At 45.9% G+C, this 24,436-nt stretch overlaps 1 long non-coding RNA gene across 1 annotated transcript; it reads left to right on the top strand.

Annotated features, from left to right (window-relative positions):
• LOC125940418 (uncharacterized) lies at positions 1-22,254 on the top strand. The gene is made up of 3 exons (XR_007463641.1): positions 1-458; positions 16,213-16,494; positions 19,234-22,254. It is a non-coding gene; the product is annotated as an uncharacterized LOC125940418 (long non-coding RNA).
• Positions 22,255-24,436: the final 2,182 nt, after the last annotated feature.

The raw sequence follows: 24,436 nt of genomic DNA, 5'->3' as shown, positions 1-24,436 counted from the left end.
ATTGCGGATCTCAAAGGCTATGCTTTTGCTAGGTGAATGCAGCGACACATCTATCATCGACACATTGTATACACGTCATAGACGTCAAGTTTTGGACACCACCTATTACGGCTAAGTCAAAGCTTGTATGACCGCCCGACCGAAAGGCTGTTCTATCAACACCAGCCGCGCTGTATTTTGGCTATGCAGCACTCTCGGCGCATTGCTACCCGATCTAAAAGGAAAGGCCGAATCGACATCGACATCTTCGGCGCGTGTTTTTTGTTCGTTTTTTGTTAGGCCGGCGCTGATCAGCGCCAATCAGCGCTGTTTGTTTGGCATTTCGCTTCCACCACGTGCGTGTCACCAAGTTTGTTTGAGTGTTCTGTGTCACCAGTTATCTCATTCTTGTTTTGGTGTGCCGCCGGGTGTGTCTGCTGTCTCCACGACCTTCCTACCTCCCGTGGCAAATGAAAAGCGTGAGTATCGGTAGAGGCGGTAGTAGTACCAAACACACCATCCTCGCCTGAGGGCAAGGCTACTTGAAAGCGATCTCGATCGGCGAGATAAAGGACGTCGCCGCTCGTTTCGGAATACCATACAGAGCTAGCCCTCTATGACTGAAGTTCAAAAAAGCTACCCTTGACACGCTGAAGGAAAGGGTAAATTTCCATCAAAAGCATGTGAAACTTAACAGACGCTTTTACCGCAAATGGAATGTAACGAAAAAAAAAAAAAAAAAACTTTAATGTGCAAATTGATGGCACGTTGGCCTATGTTGGGGAAAAGGGGGATTGGGAAAACGCAGTCACGTTATAACCGTACTCCACTTCCGAATAAAAAAAGAATCGGTTGGCAACAGTACTTACCAAAAGGGGTAACTTTCAATGCAGCGAAATTTCGATTTAACGAAGTAAAGTGCGGCTTTTACCGACTTCTTTATATCGAGGTTTAACTGCATCGTCATTCAAGGCAACTGTTACGACACTTATTCATCAACTATTTAAGTTTTGAACCAAGTGTTAAAAAATTAATTGGCTCATTTCGTTCCTTCATTGGTGCAACTACGGTGCTGGCAGTTCTGCAGCTGGTAGTGGAGTATATTAGAGATGGGCAAAACGGCTCACTTCAGTGAGCGGCTCGGAACGGCTCGGCTCACTGAAATGAACCGGTTCACTTGAACGGCTCACCGGTTCACTTAAACGTGTAACCTGTGTTATGCTTATTCTATAGTTATCTGGCTTTGAAAAAACAATATATGCATAATTTAATAACTGTGTTATTAGTATTTTTGCTATGTTTAGAGAAGATTTTTACATACAGTAAAGGCGTGTATATTTAGTTGTCATGAAACTTTCTTTTCTCATATTGGGGATAAAATGCTTATGATACTGTAACAGGAAGAATGCGACGTACTTTTTTCAGAAAAAAAACTATAACTTCATCGTCATTACAGAAGCTTGTCTGTTTTTGTGGCACATTAAAATCAACTTTTGTCAAAATAAGAACACAAAATGATTGTACATTATGTTTCAACTTTATTCATTTATTCACATACGTACGTTCACTATAATATGAGTAAGCTGTAACGCCATGCAAAATGAATGTAGAAATCATTTTTGAAGTACAATACAAAAATCATACGAAAGATCTACAAAACTGCCGCATGTACCTTTTGTTTTTTCTCTTGAGTGCATGCGCGATACCGGCGATCATGCCATCATGTGCCAGGACAAAAAAAAAAAAAAAGAAGAAATGGAGTTCTATTACAGGGCCTCGTTTTAATGACGTGCTAATGATACATTCTCAGAAAATGCACTGAAGTGGATGTCATGGGCGACATTTTTATGACTACACTAATTAGCACAAATGAAGACCAGGACGTATACTGTACGTTCACCTGCTATCTTTAAAGACACATAAGACCATCTTCGAAGTGTTGTTGGACCAGTGCACCATGTGCAATCGGTGAGAGTCGTGAGACATTGTTCGAACAGCAGCAGGCAAGAAACGGTACCATCCTTTGCCAATTAAGGCTTCTTTACTTCTCCCCTCGGTGGCATCGGGTGCCACACCATAAAACGCACAAAAAACCAAAGGGACCGCTGCGCACACCACACACTTCGAGCGAGTACCAGTAGCGCGAGTCTGCCCACACCGGCCACCATTTGTCGGTCAGAAATTGAAACCCAGCAGAAGACCCAGCTCTGACGGAACGGTTCGGCACGGCTCATTCAAGGAGAGAGAACCGGCTTCTTCCCTCCGAAAGAACCGCCGCTCACTTACTGAACCACGGCTCCCTCGCTCTTCAAAAGAGCGGCTCAAAAGATCCGGCTCTTTTGAAGAGCGAGGGAGCCATGGTTCAGTAAGTGAGCAGCGGTTCTTTCATTCTTCAGCCAAAGGCGAGGTTGTGAAGGCGACTCTTGCGAGGAAGGGCGGGAGGGCAGTTGCTTTCTCGTACCGCTAATAGATGGTGCGGAAGTCGCACCCAGCAAAAGCCCCGGCCCTGACGGAACGCATCGGCACAGCTCTCTGAACGCGAGAGAACCGGCTTCCTTTCTCCAAAAGAACCGCCGCTCATTTTTACTGAACCACGGCTCACTCACTCTTTAAGAAGAGCCGCTCACAAGATCCGGCTCGCTCCTCAGCGACCCATCTCTAGAGTATATTTCTCTAGTCACGTGTGAAAATTCATTTAAGACTGAAGGGGGCGTGCTATGATAGCTGCCTTGTGCAAAATGTTATCATACAGGGAGATATAGAACTCCCCCGGTTGTTTTGATCTCTGTTGGTGTCCCCATCACCGGAATCCCAAAAATCATTTGCAAGGAAATTACAAAGAACGAAAAGCTCTCATTCTGGTGGGAAGACTTGAACTCACAATGAACAGATTGGCAGTCCAGGATTGTACCTATCAGCCACTGTGCTGATGCTACATCAGTGGAGAGTGCTGATCCTGGAAAGAGGGATTGTGCCAGCTGCTGCCATGATTGTCCAACGTCCACTCAACATCTGTGTACTGGATAGAGCTGGCATCTGTGCCTTCTTTCTAGCATGTAGCCTTTCCAGTTGTGGAGGTGGTTCTAAATTATTTTCATCTACATGTAATCAATGATTGAGTGCATCTGCTTTGTCGTCATGTTCTAGTGCTCTGCTTGTTCTCATTTTTACTAAATGGTGCTGACGTCCTTTTTTCTTTAATGTTTGCATGAGGCCTGTTAATGGGGCAGCCCAAATATAAGTTTTAGAAAAGTTTGACGAATCCAGAAGTAAGAAGCTTAGGTCTTGTTTTAGTAGATATTCAGTAGTTCATACCATCTGCTAGTTCTGTACACTGATTTTAGGTACACCTTTAGGCAAGCTTTTTACAGCTTGAGTAGCATCCATGATGCCTTTTGTGCAATTTATTCTGTGAAGCTGCTGTTCTCAAGTATGGTAGTTTTTCAATTCAATTAGATATTTTGTCGTTCTTGAAGAGGACAGAGTGAAAAATAGAGTCATGGATATTGCGAGAACATTGTATTTACAAGTGACTAAACTATACAGTGAAAACTCAAAATAACAAAACCTGATTTTACGTAGTTCCCACTCTAAAGAAGAAATTTCCATTCCCCGGCAGGTACTCATAGGGTTCAATGTTGTCATCAACCCGAATCAACGAAACTAATGGCCACCCAACCCGATTTAACAAAGTTCTTCCTGAAATAAATGAGTAAAGGAAGAGGTGATTTTTTTCTAATATTTACATAGACGGGTTTTTCTTCGAGTGTGCGCTCCAATGCTATCGCGTTAACCCTTTCAGGCGCTACTTTACCCTGTTGATTGAATGCTTACCTTCACATTTCTTGCATCTTCAGAATCATTGAAAGTTTGCAGATGCAGAAAATTTACAGAAAGTTTCACGTGCAGTCCACTGAGTGTGGACTGCACGTGAAAACGGGTTTGCAGAAAATACAATGCCGCAGTACCCTTTGGGTGCCGCTGCGTTACCATTTTTTTTTTCAAGGACCGAAAAATCCCTTTCTCGATTTTAAGAACTTCCCGCTTTAACGAAATAATTAGAGCGTGGTTCTGCAATAAACTTCCACTTGAACCTTCTTTGAGAGCAGTAGTCTTTAAATTTACTGCTGAACAATGCACTTGTTTTGTCAAGAGTTGGGTTCAATTTCTGACACTCTGTTGGCCAACAAACTACTGCCATTGGAATGGTGATCCTCATGCAATGCAGCATGGCTGTATAACTGGTTGAAAAAGGTCACATGTATTTTATGTGCAAATTTCTTGATGAAGATAACCATGAACTTCACCTACCTGGCTCCTAGCAATGTGCCAAGAAAGTTACGGTCTCAGTAGCGGGATCTTCTTTATAGGTGCTACTCCTAATTTAGCCATTAGATGAGCCGTGAGCATGCGCTCGTGTCCAGAATAGCTGAAAAATGCGCATGCTCCATAAGCTTTCTAGCTGGCATTACAAAACATGTGCAGTTGCACCGTTTGATTTCCTGGCTCAGCATTCACCCAACAAGGGACAGCCCGAGCAGGAATATAATGCGTCTCTGAGCACCAGTTTCCCCACACTTTACAGTTCTCGCTGCTTGTTGTCTCAATCTTTCATTGCCACAGTTCTTGAAACAGTAGCTTCCCTGGAATACTGAAAGGTGCAGTCATTCTAAGGGGTCAAATATTCTTGATGAAGTCTGTAGAACAGACCTCTTGCATGGTTTGCATTCTGTCTGCAGAAACCCAAGTGCAGATTTTGAGGCAACAGTCAAAACTTGTGTCACAGTGTCCCATGTGAGTCCGAGCAGGAATGGCGGTTTCCTCGGCTGTAGCATTCAGCTCATTCTGAGACTACGATGGCCATTTCCTCAGCCGCATACCTGTCCACTCATTCGGGGCGTTAGCTTCTCTGTAGAGTTGCCGTGCTTCTCCCTCTGTTGCAGGTTTAATGCAGAGGCCACCTACATATAAAGATTCAGCTAATAATCTTGTAGGAGACCTGATGACCTTGCACGGTCATGTGTTGCCATAGGATGACATTTAGCATCAATGGACTTGTCGCAGTCCCAAAAAGCTCTCTGGTTATTCTCAAGTCACCGGAAAGCATCTGTGTCTTCATTGTTGATATGCATGTGTAGAAAGGCTTTTCATTTTCAGTTGATAACTTTCCTTTTCAGTTTTGGCCAATTATGGTCAACTTGGGTCACTAGATGTCACTAGTCGTCACTAGACATAAAATAAAATAAATAAAGATGTCCGTTCGTTGGTTTAAAACTCTGGCCCCCAGCTCTAGAAGTTCGATGCTCTAACCATTAGACCGCGGACGTAAGCTTGAAAAGGGCGATTAAACTCAAGCAAGTCAGTGCTTTGCGCGTCACATAGCTACAGTACATATAACGTGAGTGCACATATCTTCTAGATGGCGATGAAGTTACGGGATGCATTCATACTTCACTTTATTACCTTAAAAACCCCATTGTAGCGGTATTACATAAGGGGTGGTTAAAAAAAATAAACATTAGAAACAGGCGTTCATTTTGAGATATGGGTGACAACAGCTTCGGTAAAGGCAGATGGGCTTGTGATGGCTGCGATGGCGTGTGGAAGGCCGTTCCAGTCTCTTGATTCTCGAATAAAAAATGATACTTGAAAAAGTGGTGGTCCAGGCACGTGCGCGTGCAATTACACTCCGATATGCTAAGTTTTTCTTTTCAGTTAAAATCTTAACAAGAACACTTGTAAAACCGCCTGCTTCTTGGCCAATCTCCCATGGTGGGTATGAGCCATTGTTTGGCAACAAGAAATTCGCTGCAAGTCTCTCATTATACTATTGTGCTCTGGCACGTTTTTGCAAGGTTGACCACTTTGTGTCTTGTGATTGAAGTTTTAATGCTATATGGATGTACCACTTTCTCTGCAAGGTCTATCATGGTGGTTGAGGGGCATGCTCGTGACTGAAATTTGCAGCGAGTCTCTCGTAATGCGCATGCTAATGCTTACAAAGACATCAACCTTAGATTCCATCTGTCGCGATCTTTATTTAAATATCGGCTGTCAAAGCAGTTTGACTCATCCGCAAACATACAAGAGGAGTAACCAAGTCAGTTGGAAAATTAAGTCCTTTTTCTTAGCCTTTGTTCGGTGACATGAGTCAGGGCTACGTGCTGACTCTTCGAAGACCATTCATACTCTTGCAGTTGTTGACTCGCTATGTACGGCGGCGTGATGCGGAATGTAATGAATCCTAGACGGTGGCACACCACTTCTTTCTGGTCTACACTCTGCAAGGCCTGTCCTCATATGATTTGTAATGGTGGAGCCATATTCCGCAGCGAGGTCCCTATTAAAGGGACCCTGAAATGATTTTTTACAGACGTACTGAGTCATTAGAGTAGGTCCTTCTAATCATTAATTGATGCATCTAAGCGCTCCACGTAAAGCGTGTAATTTATAAGGTTTTAAAAAGGTACATTGCTACTGATCGCAGCATGCCAATCGGCTGAGTTTTGTGACCAAATGGTGTGATTTGCCCATAACACGTCACTGTGCCAGCTATCCGATTGGCTGCCCAGGGCACGTCATCGATAATTTTTCCGACATTATGGTGAACAAGTGTTGTTCGTAATAGTTTAGATGTTAGGTAATTTGTTTCTATAAAAAGAAAGTAACAGAAAGAGAATGCCCAAGGACATGTATCACTACACCAAAGCACTTCCGGCCCACAGCAAGTGTTGTCTGCTTGTGTTAAAACCTGCTCCGTGTTGACGAGAGCTGCGCATCAGTGTTGGTCTTGCTCTTTCTTTTCGCGAACACCATGGTTCGCCCTTGTTGCGTTGTGGGCTGCAAACATAGCAACCGGCGACATGTCAAGCTGCGACATCGTGCCCTGCTGCAAGGCAGCAGACGAGCGGAGTGGCTGCAGCGCATCGGACTTTCGGTATTCAAACCAATCCAAATGGCGCCAGCATCTACGCGTTAGCGGCCGTCACTTCACATCGAAGGTTTGCCACAATAGAGTTTAGTGTGTCCGGTATTCAGGTAAACGCAAGCGCAAGTGTATTGGCCGTTTTACCACGTTTTACTAGAGTGACCTTAGGTCACTCTAGTTTTACGTGATGAACGGAGGTGCAAACGTGAACTGCTTGCACGGTGCAGCCACCTGGCGGCACAAAGCTCAACCAAACACATAGCTAATATAGCAGTAACCAAGTTTTGTCTACTTTGCTGCTGGCTCAAATTTTTGGCAGGAGCGTAATCTTGAACACGTTGTCATGTTTAAAATGTTTTACACGTGGTTACAGGAATATTAGCTCTGTATTTGGCTGGTTAAGCTCTGCACCACCAGATGGCTGGACCACGCATGCTGATCAGGCCACTCATGTGCGTCTACGAAGCTCCTTCATCACAATGGTATGGAGGGGCTTTAGTTTACGCCTCTGGCTATCCATCAAAACACGCAGCTCGCCCGTGGTTACCGGAATACCGGACATGCTCGACGCTGCAACAGAATGCTCGCAACGCATGGTGCTTAATCGCTCTCTCTGGGGATTGACGGCCGGGCGGCTAGCGGAGAGGTTGGAGAGCCTTCGTGCGCTGGCTCCAAGAGAACCAGAAATAGGCGACAACATGTCGCAACATGATGTAGAGCCAGTGAAGGCAGAGCTTAGCCCCGATCACTCGGCTAACGAGTTGAGGAGGAAATGCATGGCTAGGGAGGAGGGTAACATGTTATCTTCCGTAGCTCTCTTAATATGAGATGCTTCACTTAAATTGTGAATGTTTTACTGTAGCTGTACCCTACGCATCTACAAAATTTGTCTGAACTGTTTCAGGGACCCTTCAAGCTTCATTTTTTCCTCTACGGAGATGCTAGTCACTTTAAGGCTTCTCTTTGATTGCTGTCTAGCTTCTCATGGTCTTCTTTCTATGAGAAGGCAACCTCATAGCGACCATTAGCAATCAATGTTTCTTTGAAACAGTTCAAGGACTGATGAAAGCATAGAGTTTTTCTGAACTGTCCCCTTCTGTCAAGCAGGTGTAGGACTTCTACGCCAATCGCGCAATTTTGATACAAACGGAAATTCCTGCGCTAAACTGCACCAGAATGGCTTCAGCATGTGTGTTCCGCCAGTGGCTGTGAGCAGCGAGCGGATTCGTTCTCTGAAAAAGGGTGCAGCCGTTCACATTCTGCACATCGTGCGATGGCGCCTGCCGCACAGTTTCCCATAATTTTTGCGCTCATAAAACTGGACTTCTCGGTGCTTCCGGCAAGTGGCCGGCGCGCGCGCGTGGCCACTACCGCCTGTTGTCGCTGCTATCGGAACGGCCAGGGCCAGGGTATTTAGAGGGTACTAAATACCCGGGTCAGAGCGGCGCTGCCTAGGCCGAGCAGGGCTCCCTAGATGAGGCACAAAGCAACTAAAAATAAGTTGATAGTGCTGCGAGCTAACTACATATTGGGGAAGCGCGCGCCGCAGTGGGTGGGCGTTTCTGTATCCAGGGCAGGTATAGCCTAAAACCTAGTCTGTTTTTATGCCCATATGAGCGAGGTCGCAGCCATTTTGATCTATCACGAAGGGCTAATGGTGGATTTGGAATGAAATGTCGCAGTTTCGCCCGAAAGGCATAGCATCGATTGCGATAGCAAATTAGTAGACAGCTTTTTGAAGTAAGGATAGTAATTTTATTGGCCCTATCAAATTGGAAACATTTGCTTACTAACTGAATTAACAAGCATGGTACCAGCGCACACAAGCAAACGTGAACACATCACACTCGGTGTCTGCCGACGCTCACTGTCAAAACATTAGCGTGAGAAAGCGCGACAGCACCAGCAAGTGAACTGACCTTCATGCTGTCTGTTGCTTCAACGCAAACTGAGCGGCAAGGACAAAGCACGCACAAAGGTAGGATGTGTATGCAGATCGCTTTCAAGATACGGCAAGTGCGACTGCGCGCGCCGTATCTTTTGATTTTGAATCAAAAAGAAGGCTGGTTGCACATTCCGTAGCATAGCTGTTGATGGTGCGACTGTAGAAACAGTTTATAATATGCATACTCAACTGCAGACACGCTTGTTAGTGGGGACATTTCTTGCAACATTGCATGATGAACAGCGAATTCCATGGTTGTAAATTTAACAGCTTTCACGCAATCTAAGCAGTAGTTATTTATACTCTAAAGATTTGGCATGTCAAATGTAAAGAGACCCCTGGACGTCTTCACTGAATTTGGTTTAGGCGTGCATGTGGTAGGGCAAGGGGGGGGGGGGAATAAACTTTATTATATATAGAGGGGAGGGGAAATGAAGCCCAGACTGGACAGGGGGACTAGGTCGGGGCCGACGGAGGCCGACACTAGCCGACCACTCTGCTGGCCTGGTCTGAATGACCAGGTCTGTCAATCGCAGTGTCGATTCCCACAGCATTGTGAGCTCTCTCGTGGTATTTATTCGTTACTTGCTTAGCCATCATATTGAAGTGCGCTGAACACACAGTTTATTTCTAGTCAAAATGATAGAAGTGGTTTTATACCGCCATGCATACAAAAGGTTGGTCATTACTTTAAAGGTTGGGTTCTCTTTATCCCGAATGCCCTATTTATGCGCATAAAGTCAAGTCTGCTATATTGTCTATGTCACATAAAATTACACCGTATGGTTATTAATGAATTTGCCTTAAACAATCTAAATGAAAGATTGATGTAGGTTCTGCACTGTGCCATAATTGCTTGTTGCTGCACAGAATCAGCTTTTTGCCTATGTGTAGATCTGTGCCATAAGGTCAAGTTACTGCGCAAGGTACGTCGTCAAAGCGGAACTGTGCTCCACTGCTTCATGTATTCTCTAGCACTCCAATTAGTACCGTAATGGACTGCTTCATGGTTTCAATTCAAGGTCTTAGTAAATGGATGGGTTTCGCAAACAATAACTGACTCGCCATAAGAACAGTCAGCTGGTGCTTTTGTGGGAGGGGTGTGCCATATCGGTGAATGAATGCTGCTGCAGGCCACTTTGAAACTTTCAATGGTTCCGCTCTTGGGCTTAAACACAAAACATTTCTTTCAGGCAACTGTCGGTCAAGTATTCCTGAAGTGTGCACTATTGTCGGCCATTCTGCCTATTGTAAAGCATATTGTGTGTCTGGCCATTCATTACCAAATGCACTTGCTTCTAACGCTGCGGATCCACATTGATGGCATGTGGGAGCTCAAGGCTGTTGTGTACACTGGAGCTGAGTGTACAGCTCTACTTCGATGCTATGCCCCAGTCGGACTCAAATCCTAGATTGATGCACCCCTTCGAGGCCTTGGCGACAACGTACTGCTTGTCGTTGCTCTTGACTTTCAGCTTTGCTCTAAAGCTGAAAGGAAGCTTCCGGCTATGGTTCCTGTCTTCAAGGACCTGCCTGTTGATCTGATTCTAGGAGTTGACTACCTCCTCTCTGGCAGAAAGTTTAGATCGCCATTGAGGGCAGCACAGTCGAACATTGCCCCTTGACCTTGAGATCTCTTCTCAGCCACAGCAGTTGGTGTGTTTGTGCTCATCACTGTGAGGCACAGGCTTCTCTCGTACTTGACACCCTACCACTCTACACCCCGACCAGTCCGCAGATCTCGGGAACGAGATACTTCCTCATCCATCGAAACCACGTGTCCAGATTTCAGAGCAGTCATTGGTAAAAGGAGTTGCCATTGGCCCCATGCTGAGCAACATCACGCTGAGGCAAGCCTAGATATGCAACACAGCTGAAGTCATCATTACAGAAAACCTGCTCCTGTGGTGAAGTCTTTCTGTCAGACGTGCGAGAAACCACAGGTTTGGGCACCGACGCAGCTGTCCCCTGAAAAGATTGCACCTCCACCTCCACTTTACCCTCTGCATATAGCTGTCCCATCATTTTTTATTATTGTCACGGCTTCTGATCAGCAATCTCCCTTTATTCCACCTTTGAACATGAACGACGCGGCAGCATGCGGGGTTTCGTCAAGCTTGGGTGAATTGAGTGCATCGATAAACTTTGATCTGTCAGAGGTAAGATGCGAAAATGCATCAGACCGGTGAGCAGAGGGTTTCGCTGTTTGCACGGCACGTCAGTACAGCCGATTGCTGTGTGGTGTCCAGAATTTTCTGCCATGCTCTCACCGCTGCGACCGATAGATAGATAAACTTTAATTCAAATATAGTTTTGTCTTGCCCCAATGGGGCATCGCTAATGGTCGGGGCCCCTAGTCCAGGGCTCCGCTGGCTCTTGCCATCTTCTCTGCTCTCTGGATCAGCTTGAGCTGGTCGTCGAGGGCCGAGCTGGACAGCAGTGCCTCCTATTGCTCCCTCGTGGTGTTCGTGTCATGGTGTTCTATGTTGTGTAGCGTGCACTCCCACGTAATGTGGTATAGGGTTGGTGTGGCCCCACACCACGGGCATTCGTCCCTGTAGGCTGTGGGGTGCAGGCGATGTAATATGTGTAGGTTCGTGTAAGTGCCTGTCTGGAGCCTACGCCAGGCAGCGGCATCCTCCGTCTTTAGTATTCGATGGGGTGGGGGATATCGCAAGCGACTCCCTCTGTGGTAGTTCAGGATTGCTGAATACTCGGGGTCAACTGGGTGAGGGTCATCTGCAGTTGGCGTGATGAGTGCTCGGTTATGTGCAAATTCTCGAGCTGCTCTGTCGGCATACAGGTTACTCGTGATGGCAGCGTGACCCGGTATCCAAATGATGGTTATGATGGTGTTGTCGTCAGTGTCCTCCTTGGGTATTTGGGCTAGGACTTGTGCCGCAGGTCTTGCGATTCTTCCCTGTAGGAAGTTGCGGCAGGCCTGCTGGGAGTCCGTGAGGATCGTCAGTGGTTTGCTTGCGTGTTGACCTTCGCGGATGGCTAACGCGATGGCCAGTTCTTCCGCTTCCGTGATCGTGCAGGGGCGGGTCGATGCACTGGAGGTGACGTGGCCTCGGCGGTCGCAGACCACTGCCTCTGCGCCCTTTTTCTTCGTTCCGTACATAGCGGCGTCCGTAAAACGGGCCGTGGTATCGAACCTGAATGTTTTCTCTATGTATTGGGCCCTTGCTTTCCTCCTTCCGGAGTGTAGGTTAGGGTCCATGTTGCGTGGTATTGGGGCAATGTGATACCTGTCCTGGACGTGACGAGGTATCGTGCAGGTTTCTTGGGTTCGTGTTGTTGTGGCTTTGAAGCCCAAGGTTTGTAGGACCTGCCGGTCCGAGTGAGTCCGCGCAAGTCTCTGTTGTTGTGAGACGTGAAGGGCTTCTGTGAGTTCGCTGAGGGTGTTGTGTAACCCCAGCGCCAATAATTTCTCAGTCGATGTACTCATCGGCAAGCGGAGAGCGGTCTTGAAAGCCATCCTCAAGAGCGTGTCGGCCTGTTTCGTCTCGGATTGTGTGAGATGGTAGTAGGGCAGGCTGTATGTGATTCTGCTCACCACCAGGCTTTTGACCAGTCGGAATGTGTCCCCTTCCTTCATGCCTCTATTCTTCGATGTTACACGGGATATCATGCGTGGTATCGCCTTGACACTGGTTTTGAGGAGCGTAAGGGTGTGTGTAGCACGCTGGCTAGACTGCAGCCACATGCCCAGCACCCTGAGCAATGACGTTTCTGGAATGAGGCTCCCGTTGAGGTGTACCTCGATTTTTCGTGTTGGGTCTGTGGGGACTGTGTGGTTACAGCGGCCTCGCCAGACTCGTATGAGTTCAGATTTCTCGGGCGAGCATTGTAGTCCCTGTTGGCTGACATATTCTTGGATGAGGTCAGCTGCAGTTTGCAGCCGTTCTTCTTTTTCAATAAGGGACCCTGTTGTGGTCCAGAGTGTTATGTCGTCTGCGTAGAAGGCGTGGCGGAGGCCTTCTACGTCCTGCAGTTTTCTTGCGAGGCTGATCATGGCGACATTGAAGAGCGTGGGTGAGATGACTGCTCCTTGTGGTGTGCCCTTGTTGGGAGGGTGGTATACTGCAGTCTGGATCTCCCCAATCTTCAGCTCTGCCGTGCAGTGGCTTAGGAAGCTCTGAACGTACTTGTACGTTCGCTCACCGCAGTTGGTGTTGGCGAGCCCTTCTAGGATTCCTTGGTGGCTGACGTCGAAAGCTCCTTTGATGTCGATTGCTAGGAGGGCATGTTCGCCGCTGCGGGGAACGTTGCTGAGGACTTCTTCCTTGATTTGGAGTAAAACGTCTTGTGTGGACAAGCCTGCATGGAAACCAAACATGGTGTCTGGCAGGTGCTTGTTGTCTTCTAAGTGTCCCTGTAGTCTCTTGTGTATGATTTTCTCGTACACCTTGCCGAGGCAGGATGTGAGCGAGATTGGTCTCAGATTTTCAATTGCCAATTTTTTCCCCGGTTTGGGGATCATGATTATGCGTGCGTGTTTCCACATCGCCGGCACCGTACCTTGTTCCCAGTGTTGGTTGAGAAAGGCCGTGAGCGCGGAGATGGCCTTGTTGCTAAGGTTTCTGTTCATGGCGTTCGCTGCGACCGAATAATTGTCTGTGGGATATTTGACCTTCCCGAAAAGCCAGTGCCTCCCGCCAGTCATCTTCGATGACACGACTGTTCATGAAGTTGTGCTGGAAACTTGCAGCTTGGCTGAGTGTAAAGATGACAGGCAGAAAGCAGAGCAAGGGATGGGAAAAAAAATCCATGGAGGAGAAGTAAACAAAAGCAGGCATTGACAGAGACGACCTCCTGCCTCTTTCGTTACAGCTACGTATATAAGGCACAAAGCTGTGTTAAGAGGCACAAGCAATGCATTTTTGTACTGCCTGTTCCAGAGAATGTAGAAAGTAGTAGCATATTTATTCATACAAAATGCATGCCTGCCTACGTATTAAAACGTCTGAGTAGAGTTTGGATGAAGAGAAGAACGAAGCTGGGCTGGCTCGGGTGCGGCGCCATAGACTGTTTTCGCTGAGTGATACCTTTGCATTCATCATCTTGTAAATAAACGCGATACATTGTCACATTTGTGGTGAAAGGTGCCGGGGTAAGCCAGCTATTCCCAAGTGCTACCTAAGGGACGCCGTCTGCTAACGACGGAAGCACAACAGTTCGAGCTTTGCCGCAGCCGTCGACTTGCGGGCTTGGCTCCACTATCTCAAGAAATGAGCTCTAACGGAGACACCCAGCAACCGTCCGTGAGGGCATGTCCTTACGACTACAGGGAGCCGCGGACCTTCACAGGAATACCCGGCGATGACATGGTTGAGTGGCTCAGCCGCAATGTATCAGCGGTTGAGTCAATCCAATGGTTGGAATGCCACTAGCGAGTCGTCTAACGTGGGGTTCCTTGATTTCACTGCGTTGGTATGGTTTGAGAACCATTACGGACACTTTGACAACCTGGGACTATTTGTGGAGGAAATGAAAAATTGTTTTGGAGACCCAGCAAAGAAGAAACACGCGGAGCAGATGTAGCAGAGGCTCAAGTCACCAGGGAGACTTGCAGAGGGTACATTGAAGAGATACTGAAGTTGTGCAAGTCGGTGGATGCCCACATGGCAAAAGAAGACAAGGTGGGCCATATTCTCATAGTCATTGCTGAGGATGTTTACCACTTGCTCATCGACAAGGAGAGTCTGGAATTAGCGGCTGACGTGATTAATCACTGTCGAAGCTTCAAGGCCCTTAAAACACGTCGCATCACTTTGAAATTTGGACGTCTGGCCAACGTCACGACGGTCGCCACCGTCTATGTATGGCATGATTCAGTTCCTGCTGACTTTTCCTCCACCATTCGCCTCATTGTACGCGAGGAACTACGTCGGCATGCTTCTGTTCCTGTGCAAGTTAGAGACATGCAGTTTCGTATACCATCCACAATTATTAATGCTGCAAGTTTCGAAGAGCGCAGCTACTCCAACTCTGGGCCTCGGCTGAGGGCGCCACTACCAATGGCTTCTGACATCGAGCCATGTTATGCACCCCGTAACAGTTACATCTACAACAGCCGACCGTCTTCTTTCGTTCCAGAGTGGGAACAGTGTGCCCAGTACACTCACAATACTGCAACTTTTGGTATGCCGCGCAAACGCCCCATGTGCTACCAGTGGGGTGTGCGTGGACACATAGCCCGGTTCTGCCCTATGTGAACTCACCCATGTTCGACATTTTCCGAGCGATCAGGGGCATTCTCGCGGTGAAGCCAATGGTCTGATCACACCTACTGGCCTTCGGATCCAATTGCTCAGAAGGTGCACGGAACTCGGATACCGAGCTCGTGCACTTGTCACAAGATTGACACCTGATCTGCGCATCCTCTCCGACAGAAGCCTTAGCGAGTTTCAGCGTTGGAGCGCAAAGTGATTTCACAGCAAGTCAGCGAGATACTAACCATCGGCATTATTCAAGAATCGTTGAGTCCCTGGGCTGCACCTGTTATCTGGGTTAAGAAAAAGGAGGGGTTGTGGATGTTCTGTGTTGACTATCGACGTCTTAACTCCATAACCAAGAAGGACGTCTACCCACTTCCTTGCATCGATGACGTTATCGGTTGCCTAGATTCGGTGTCTTATTTTTGAAGATTAGTCAAAACCAAGGACGAATGATACACGATCTACATGCCATGAATGATATTTACAGAGCAATTTTTTTTCCATAACAAATAATGGGAATGAATTTTACTAGAGAATTGTTGAAAGTTGATATGTGGTGATCTTTGTGGTTTATATTGCTTGGTGATAATTTTATTTTCTAATGTTCTTGTTTTTCATCACTTAATGTTTGCATTTTCTGTATATTCACTCCTGCTTGCAGTCAAGTGAGTCTGCTGTATTTACAAATAAATTTCCAAAGTGTAGCTGTCTACGACACACAATATGGTGAATCCTAGTTCGAGACAAAGTGCTGCTCCTAATTTGCTGATCAGGCCTATGACGGTATTTCCGACTGTTGGGGCTGTCACACTTGACTGCAATGGCTGCTTGCACTATTATGCTCCTAGTCTTCTAACTATGAATTACAGTTGAAAATGTGTTTGTTGAAACTATGTGGAATTTTCACAAACTTGGGCATTGAGCAGTCATAAAAATATATTGTACAAATCAAAATGGTTGGCCTGCTGTGCTCTGATTTCATCTGAAATCACTGTCAAGACTTATAGATATGAAGAAAAAGCTGATCTTTAGCACTAGTATTTATGTTCTTTCATTTATTTGCCATTTTGTATTTACATTTTTGTTTTTAAATGAAAAGCATTACTCAGGTAAGCTGTTTTGTTTTCTTGGTGCAGGATTGAGGCATTCCAGCTATCCAGCAAAGGCAGATGATGCAGTTACATCAAGGATTCCACCACCGCCGCGGTAACTCCTGTGCACTGTGATCTGAAGCGCACACCAGGATCCATGAAGGACAGCATCTGCTTGAATTCCATTTGTGCCCTTGGAGCTTCTCGCAAACGTTCAAGCTGAAGCAAAACCTGCACAGCTACACAGGCATAAGTCCATTTGAGTGCCCTTCATGCCATCAGAGCTTATCAGAAAAAAATCTGAAACACACGTGTGCATCCACACAGGTGAGATGTCATTTCATTGCCAGTTGTGCCCTCAGAGCTTCTATCAAATGGGTACTCTGAACCGACACCTGCGCATCCACTTAGGGAAGATGTCATTTCCATGCCCTGCATGCCCTCAGAGCTTTTCCCAGAGGGGTACTCTGAACTAGAGCACTGCACGGGCCCGGGCCGACCCGAAAGCCGGGCCGGGCCATCTGAAGCATTTGTCGGCGGGCTCGGGGGCCGGGCCTGGACTTAGAGCCGCGGGCCCGGGCCGGACTCGGGCTTGAAGCCACGGGCCCGGGCCAGACTTGGGCCTGCTCTTTGAAGGGCCTAAGTAGGCCTTCGAGCACACATGACCGTTATGCATTGCATGGTTCAATGCCCTCTGTGCCAAGCTGAAGTGACATGTACAAGATGACTGTCATCATCACCATCAGCCTATATTTATGTCCACTGCAGGACGAAGGCCTATCCCTGCAATCTCCAATTAGCCCTGACTTGCGCTAGATGATTACAATTTGCGCCTGCGAATTTCCAAACTTCATCACCCCACCTAGTTTTCTGCTGTCCTTGAATGCGCTTCCCTTCTCTTGGTATCCATTCTGTACCTCTAATGCTCCATCGGTTAGTCATCCTACGCATTACATGGCCTGGACAGTTCGATTTTTCCCGCCTAATGACAATGAGAATATCGGTTATCCCCGTTTGTTCTTTGATCCACACCGCTCTATTGAGTGTATATCTTATTAAAGAAAATAGTAAAACAGATGAAGTTCTCACTTTTAACAGTGGAGCATTTTCAGCAGGGCGTAATGTGTGCTGAATCCAAACATGTGGGCCGATCCTAGCAGCAGTGCAGAAAGAGTCCAAGCGCAATGGCACATGCAACTGTGAACTGGCGAAGCTGAGCCTGGATAAGCCTAGCTAAGAATGGTGGGGACTACTTAAACTTAGGCAGTCATCGATAGGCAATGGATAGCCAATCAATAGCTAGTCGATAATCGATCAATAAATTCCCAAAAATGTTGGGGATGATTTGGTAGTGCTTAACCTAGCCCAAATACGTGGCCAATACCTTACAATAGCCAATTGATAGTCAATCAATAGCTAATCAATAATTGATCAATAATCAATAAATGTGGATAATTTAGCAGTGTTTAGCCTAGCCCAAACACGTGGCCAATATCTTGCTATTCACAATCGATAGCCAATCAATAGCTAATCGATAATCAATCAATAATAAATAAATTCCAAGAAATGCTGGGGATGACTTGGTAGTGCTTAGTCTTGCCCAAAAGCCAGGACCAGCTAGGTGCTCATCAGCTCCGCTGTCTCTTTAGCATTGTGCCGCCAGTGCAAGCTACGCTAATTTTTTTCTTTTCCGCAAAAACGTACATTGTTTCTGCGTAAGGAAAAAATAAATTATACAAAGAACCACTCCTCAAACCATTTTCATGTTACTGCTTTTGCGATTGCACTAATACCAGTGTTGATAATATTGCATTATTTTAGCGCTAAGGCTAGTTACTTTTGTGCTTCAATGCATAAAACAGCATTTTCCTCAAAAAGTTAACTGGAACGCCCATGCATTTCGTCGGACATCTCGAAACTGGTTCAGTCCTGAGAATTCGTTCCAAGTGAATACGCCTTGCGAGCTTAGAGGCTATAATTCGTAGATTGAAAGATGTGCCATAAAAATAATTAGAAAGTTAATTAGCCTAATTATGTTAAATATTCAATTAGGTGTTTTGACCATTCATTAGGCCATCTATGTCAGAATTAGCTTGGAACTACATAAAACAATTAGCCTCCTTAGAGCATCATCGCAATAATGTGACAACAAGAAATCCTGAGATATGGTCAATTCTATACTTCGGAACACTATAAACATCGGTCGTTAATAGATAACCTACCATTCACTTTGAACAAATACAAAAATGTCGATAATTTTAGTAAGAAAGAACTTGGCTCATACTTTGGTCGCTTGTAATGTATCTGTTGTGATTATTATTCTGCCTTTGTGTATAGTTCTGAGTATAATATGTACATCCTGTTTCATTTTCTTAGCAAAGTTAATCTTGTAAAATTCAGTCTCATGCTATGTTGTATCACTGGTGTTGTGTTGTTTTGTATAGCTAGTATTGCTATTGTAGTGTTGTTTAAAATGCATTCTGTTAAAACTTTTTCCAATTCTGTTCACTCGCCGTGACGGAAATATTCTTAGTCTTTCCATTGTCTTCCTTTGTCTTTCCATTCATTCCTGCTTGCACTCAAGTGAGTCTGCTGTATTTATAAATAAATTTCTAAAGTGTAACTTTATACAACGACGCATAATACGGTGACTCCTAGTTCGAGACAAAGTGCAGCTCCTAATTTGCTCATCAGGCCTATGACGGTATTTCCGATTGTTGGGGCGGCCGCACTTGACTGCAATGGCTGTTTGCACTAAACTATTCTCCTAGTCTTCCTACTATGAATCACAGTTAAATATGTTTTAGGCGAAGATATGTGCAGTTTTGACAAACTTGGTCATTGAGCAGTCATAAAAATATATTGTGCAAATCAAAATGTTGGCATGCTCTGCTCTGACTTGACCTTAAATCACTGCCAAGGCTAATTGAATCATAAGAAAAAGCTAATCTTTTGCACTAGCATCTATGTTCTTTCATTTCTTTGGCATTTTGTAATTAGATTCTTGTTTTGAAATGAAAAGCGTTACTCATGTCACCTGTTCTGTTTTCTTGGTGCATCATCCAGGCATTCCAGCTGTCCAGCAAATGCAGGTGGTGCAATTACATCAAGGACACCACCACCGCTGCAACTCTTGTGCCTATGAGGCGGATAAACTGATCTGAAGTGCACATCAGGATCCATACAGGGCAGCGTCTGCTTGAATTCCATTTGTGCCCTCGGGGATTCTCCCAAACAGTTCAAGCTGAAGCAAAACCTGCGCACCCACCCAAGCAAAAGGCCATTTGATTTCTCTTCATGCCCTCAGAGCTTCTCAGAAAAGTTAATCTGAAACACTTATGCATCCACACAGGTGAGATGTCATTTCATTGCCAGTTATGCCCTAAGAGCTTCTCCCGAAAAGGTACTCTGAACCGACATCTGCGCATCCACACAGGCGAGAGGCCATTTCAATGCCCTTCGTGCCCTCAGAGTTTCGCACGCAAGTACACACTACAGAATCACGTGCGCATACACACAGGCGAGAGGCCGTTTGAGTGCCCTTCATGCCCTCAAAGCTTCTCACAAAAGTCCACATTTAAGGTTCACCTGAACTTCCACTAAAATGACAGGCTGTTTCAGTGCCCTAGTGTCCTTAGAACTTGTCATGGAAGTCTGTGCTAAACCGACACTCGCGTATCCACACAAGCACAAGGACAGTTTAATGCCCTGCATGCCATCAGCAATCCTTACAAAAGTCCTGACTGAAGTATAACCTGTGCATCCACTCGGCGAGAGGCCGTTTCAGTGCTCGTCATGTCCTCGGAGGTTCTTGCGGAAGTTCGTACTGAATTGACACATGCACAATCCACTTAAGAGGAAGCTTAAGCTTGGGCCCTACTATGATGCCGCCTATTCATATCTATACATATAAAATGCAGAAACGCTTTTCTGTGATAATTCATGGACCGATTTTAATTAAGTTTGTTACATTTGAGAGAGAAAGGTAAATTTTAGTGGTTGTTGGAAGCGGGATTTCCACTTAGGGTGCCAATTTATTAAAAGTAATTTTCAAAAATTCAAAAGTGAAAAAAAAAAATAAAAGCACAAAGTTTTTAAAATAATAGCTCTGCATCTAGAATAGGTGTCACAGTTCTGTAAACAGCATGCGTTAGATCATTCAAAGCGGATGAATTTGATATGTCAATTTATATCTTACATGAATTCGTTACGTTGGGTACAAGGGTACTGCAAAATCTGTATTTCCATATTACTGCATTCTTTGAGATTCATGTGTAACATATCAATTTTGTCCACTTTAGATGCGCTATTAGATGCAATTCACAGAATTGTGATATCACTTTTCGTGGCTGCGTTACCAAGTTGTAAACTTATTAGTTTAGTTTTTTGAAAATTTGCAATTTTTGCCAATATTTAATAAAACATTGATGACATGAAAAAAAATTCGAAACCAACAGTCACTAGAATTTAAGTTCTTTTTAATGCAACAAACCTAGTCAAATTTGGTGCAGTGGTTGCCGAGAAAAATGGATTCTCCTTTTACATGTAGATAGAGGCACCCGAGCTAAAGCTTCCTCTTAAGCGAGAGGCCATTTCAGTGCCACTTATACACTCAAAACTTGCACATAAGTGTGACCTTAATAGGCACCTTGGCACCACAAGTGCACGTGAATGGTGCATTTGACTTTTTGACTGGTCGCCGAGTAAGATGTGAACTTTTTGTATAAGTAGAGTTGAAGTGCGAATTTGACACAGCGAATAGGAAAATCAGACATAGACAAGTGCTTACTTGCAACTATTTTATAAAAGAAACAACCGGTACATATAAACTGGGGTTGGGACGAAAAAACAGGAAACATGAAAAGCAAGAAGAAACGAGAAGCGTGCATAACTTGGCACTGATGCGCAGCATGTCGACTTGGGAAAGTCATTTCTTTTGGCAAAAGATGCAATGCCGTGACGCTTGCACATATACCGTGCATCCTTTCACTATTTTCTGCTTCAAATATTTCTTGTGTTCGCTGGCGTGGGCACCTGTACATTACCAAGCTTTCTTGAAAATCGGATTTGCACTAGCATGCGATGGCAGTGGGCTGCCAGTGGCAATCAGATGCAGTTTATTTTTTTAAGATATTCGCATGTTTGCGCGAGCTCACGCTTAGGCACTGCCCTTTCTGGCTTAAGTACAACTTGCGACATGCGAAGAATACAGTAAACAATGCCGGTTGCACATGGCACATACTGCTGTCTATGTTCGAAAACCCGACTTTTAAAAAAGCTCGGTAATATACAGGTTCCCAAGCTAATGCACATGAGAAATCGTTGAAGCAGAAAAATCAAAATGCACGGGGTTCGTTTTTTCATGCATTCTCAATGTAATATATATATATAGTATGTTATTTCACTTATATACGATACAACTTTAACAATATTATTATATCGTTTGGAGGTAGCGGTTGTTTATGTCTGGTTCCCTGTCCACTGTGTCAATTTCACACCTCAACTCTACTCATGGATTACCAAAAAGCCTGCTCCCAATCATTGCTGAGCACGTTCTGTTAGAGTCATATTTTTACCACCTGTAGTACTACACATGTATGAGTCATTGGAGGTCTTTTCAGTTTTCATTATTATGATGTTTAGGCTTTTCATTATCTCGCATGAAATCACCTCTTTGCTGCTGTCAAGCGTTTCACTGCTTATTATGAAATCAGTTGTGTAAGTTCGTTTAAGTGCAACAAATAAAATTGTGAATGGGTATTGTTAACAGTTGATATTTCAATGCTTGTACTAATAGCATGTAATGTTTAAATCAATTAAGATTTAATTAATGCAGTAATGACATTTTTCTCAGCAATTGAAATTATTATGAAAAAACTGTTATTCATGTGCTTTTTTGATTCATAGTATGGTAGAACTATGGTTTCACCGATACTGAATGCACTGGAATTATTTTTTTCCGGTAAAGGTTCGTGCATACCTTTAATAACCTTGAAAATTGCCTAATATTGCTACACACATGTGGTATTTGGTTGTTTGAACGAGGTGCGCAAGCTGCATCACTTGAGAAAAGAAGAGGAAGAAGGAGCTGGGCTCGCGCTGTGAATCTAACCGGTCAGCGCTGTAACCAATGTTGTAAATACAACCTGTAAATAGTTGGTAGTCTTACTGACTTGTCCTTCGTTTAACATTCTGGTGGAGGTGGAACGTTCCCCGTCCTCACCACGGAGCTCCGAAGCGGCCGCACCGTCGTCGCCACCTGCACCTGCGGCGCCAACCACAACGTACGTTACTGTTCCTAGTCTCTGTGATCCTGGGACATTCTCCGCCCAAAATGGCGTTGACGTCGACGACTGGCTCAGCATGTATGAGCGTGTTAGCCGAAGCCACCACTGGGACCCTACCATCATGCTTGCCAATGTGATCCTTTATCTGGACGGGACACCTTGTGTCTGGTTTCGCACCCATGAGGTTGAGATATCCAGCTGGGACACTTTCAAAGAGAGGCTTCGCGACCTATTTGGCAGCCCGTCAGGTTGCCAACAGGCTGCGTGAAAAGAGCTTGCTTCCCGCTTCCAGTCGTCGACAGAATCGTATGTCTCCTACATACAGGAAGTGCTCACGCTTTGCCGGAAAGTCGACGAGCACATGACCGAGGTTGACAAGGTGGGCCATATCCTAAAAGGCTTCGCGGACGACGCCTTCAATTTGCTCGTCTATAACGACGTTTCTACTGTCGATGCCATCGTCAAAGAATGCTGCCGCTTCGAGGTAGCCAAAAGCCGCCGCGTCATTTCACAGTTTTCTCAGCTCCCAAACACCCCTGTCACGTCCTCTTGCTCCGCTCTTCCTGCCACACGACGATTTCAAGAGAATGTCACACGTATCGTTCGCCGTGAAATTGAAGCGGCGAGTCCGGCCCCCCTTCATCCTCGACCCCTCGACGGTACCTTTGACCGAGCGGCCCCTACTATTTCCGTTATACAAGCGGTTGTGCGGCAAGAAACTGCAAACCTTGGCATCCCTACCGCCTCCTCTGTCTCCTGACTTATTTGGCACCCATTCCTATGTCCACAACCTTTAATGACCAGTATTTTGCTCCCAGACCACGCAATCCTGCTGCATGGTGAACACCTGACGACAAACCGATCTGCTTTCGCTGCCACCGAGTTGGTCACGTATCCCGCCACTGCCGCACCACCTGGATGCCGCCGTTCTGGAGCTCATTCCCTGCTCCTCGCCCATACGCCGACGCTCGCCGTTACTCACCTCGCCGTCCGTACCCTACTTCTGATGCCCCTGACAGCCGCTCCTCCGGGTGATTGCTGTCACCCCAACCTCGCCGCTTTTCTTCGCCAAACCGCCGAACGGAAAACTAGGTCATGCAGCTCTTGGAGGTAGTGCTGCATCACGTTCGTCCTGTCCAAATCCTCCATTGACGCTCCTCACGTACACGAACCTAATTGAAGTAGACGTAGATGGTGTCCCGTTGACGGCATTGATTGATACTAGAGCCCAAGTGTCCATAATGAGCGCTAACCTATGTCGTCGCCTCAAAAAACTTCTTACGCCTGCCGTCACTCGAGCCGTACGTGTCGCCAATGGCACCACTGTTGCCGTCTGTGGTATGTGCACTGCTTGCATAGGAATTGCTGGCCGCCAAGTTCCAGTCCTGTTCTCTGTGCTGACCAGTTGCCCTCATGACCTAATCTTCGGGCTTGACTTTCTGACGACGCATTCTGCCCTCATCGACTGTTCCACCGGTACGCTGTGCCTCGAGCTTCCTCTTCTTTCCGACGTTTGCCCCGAACAACCGAACACCCTACTCACTACAGCGTTTGTCCGGTTACCTCCAAAAGCGCTAACCTTCGTAGAATTGGCCTCAACAGCAACCGTGCCTGATGGCGACTGTGTCGTCACGCCTATTTGTGATGTCCTCCTGGCGCGCGACAATTTTGGCTTGACGAAGCAAGTTTTACCTGAAGGCATAGCGGTGGCCACGGTCCGGTCAGTGACAGATGACCACGTCATTGCTTTTGCAGCCGACGCGTCTCCAGATCCTCCTGATTACCCGCAGGATGCCTTGAACCACGACCGCCCATTACGTCCCATGGTCGCTCCGGACCTCGCCCCTGGCCAAGCAGCTGCCCTATATTGCCTTTTGCTTTCCTACCGCGACATATTTGACACTGACAATCGTCCACTTGGTCAGACGTTCCTTGTTAAGCATCGAATAAACACTGGTGATGCTGTTCCCGTTAATTGCCGA

The sequence above is a fragment of the Dermacentor silvarum genome, chromosome 9 (genome assembly GCF_013339745.2).
Source record: "Dermacentor silvarum isolate Dsil-2018 chromosome 9, BIME_Dsil_1.4, whole genome shotgun sequence".
Lineage (NCBI taxonomy): Eukaryota > Metazoa > Arthropoda > Arachnida > Ixodida > Ixodidae > Dermacentor > Dermacentor silvarum.
The sequence above is the reverse complement of the archived record's forward strand: the minus strand, read 5'-3'. Positions and strand labels throughout refer to the sequence as shown.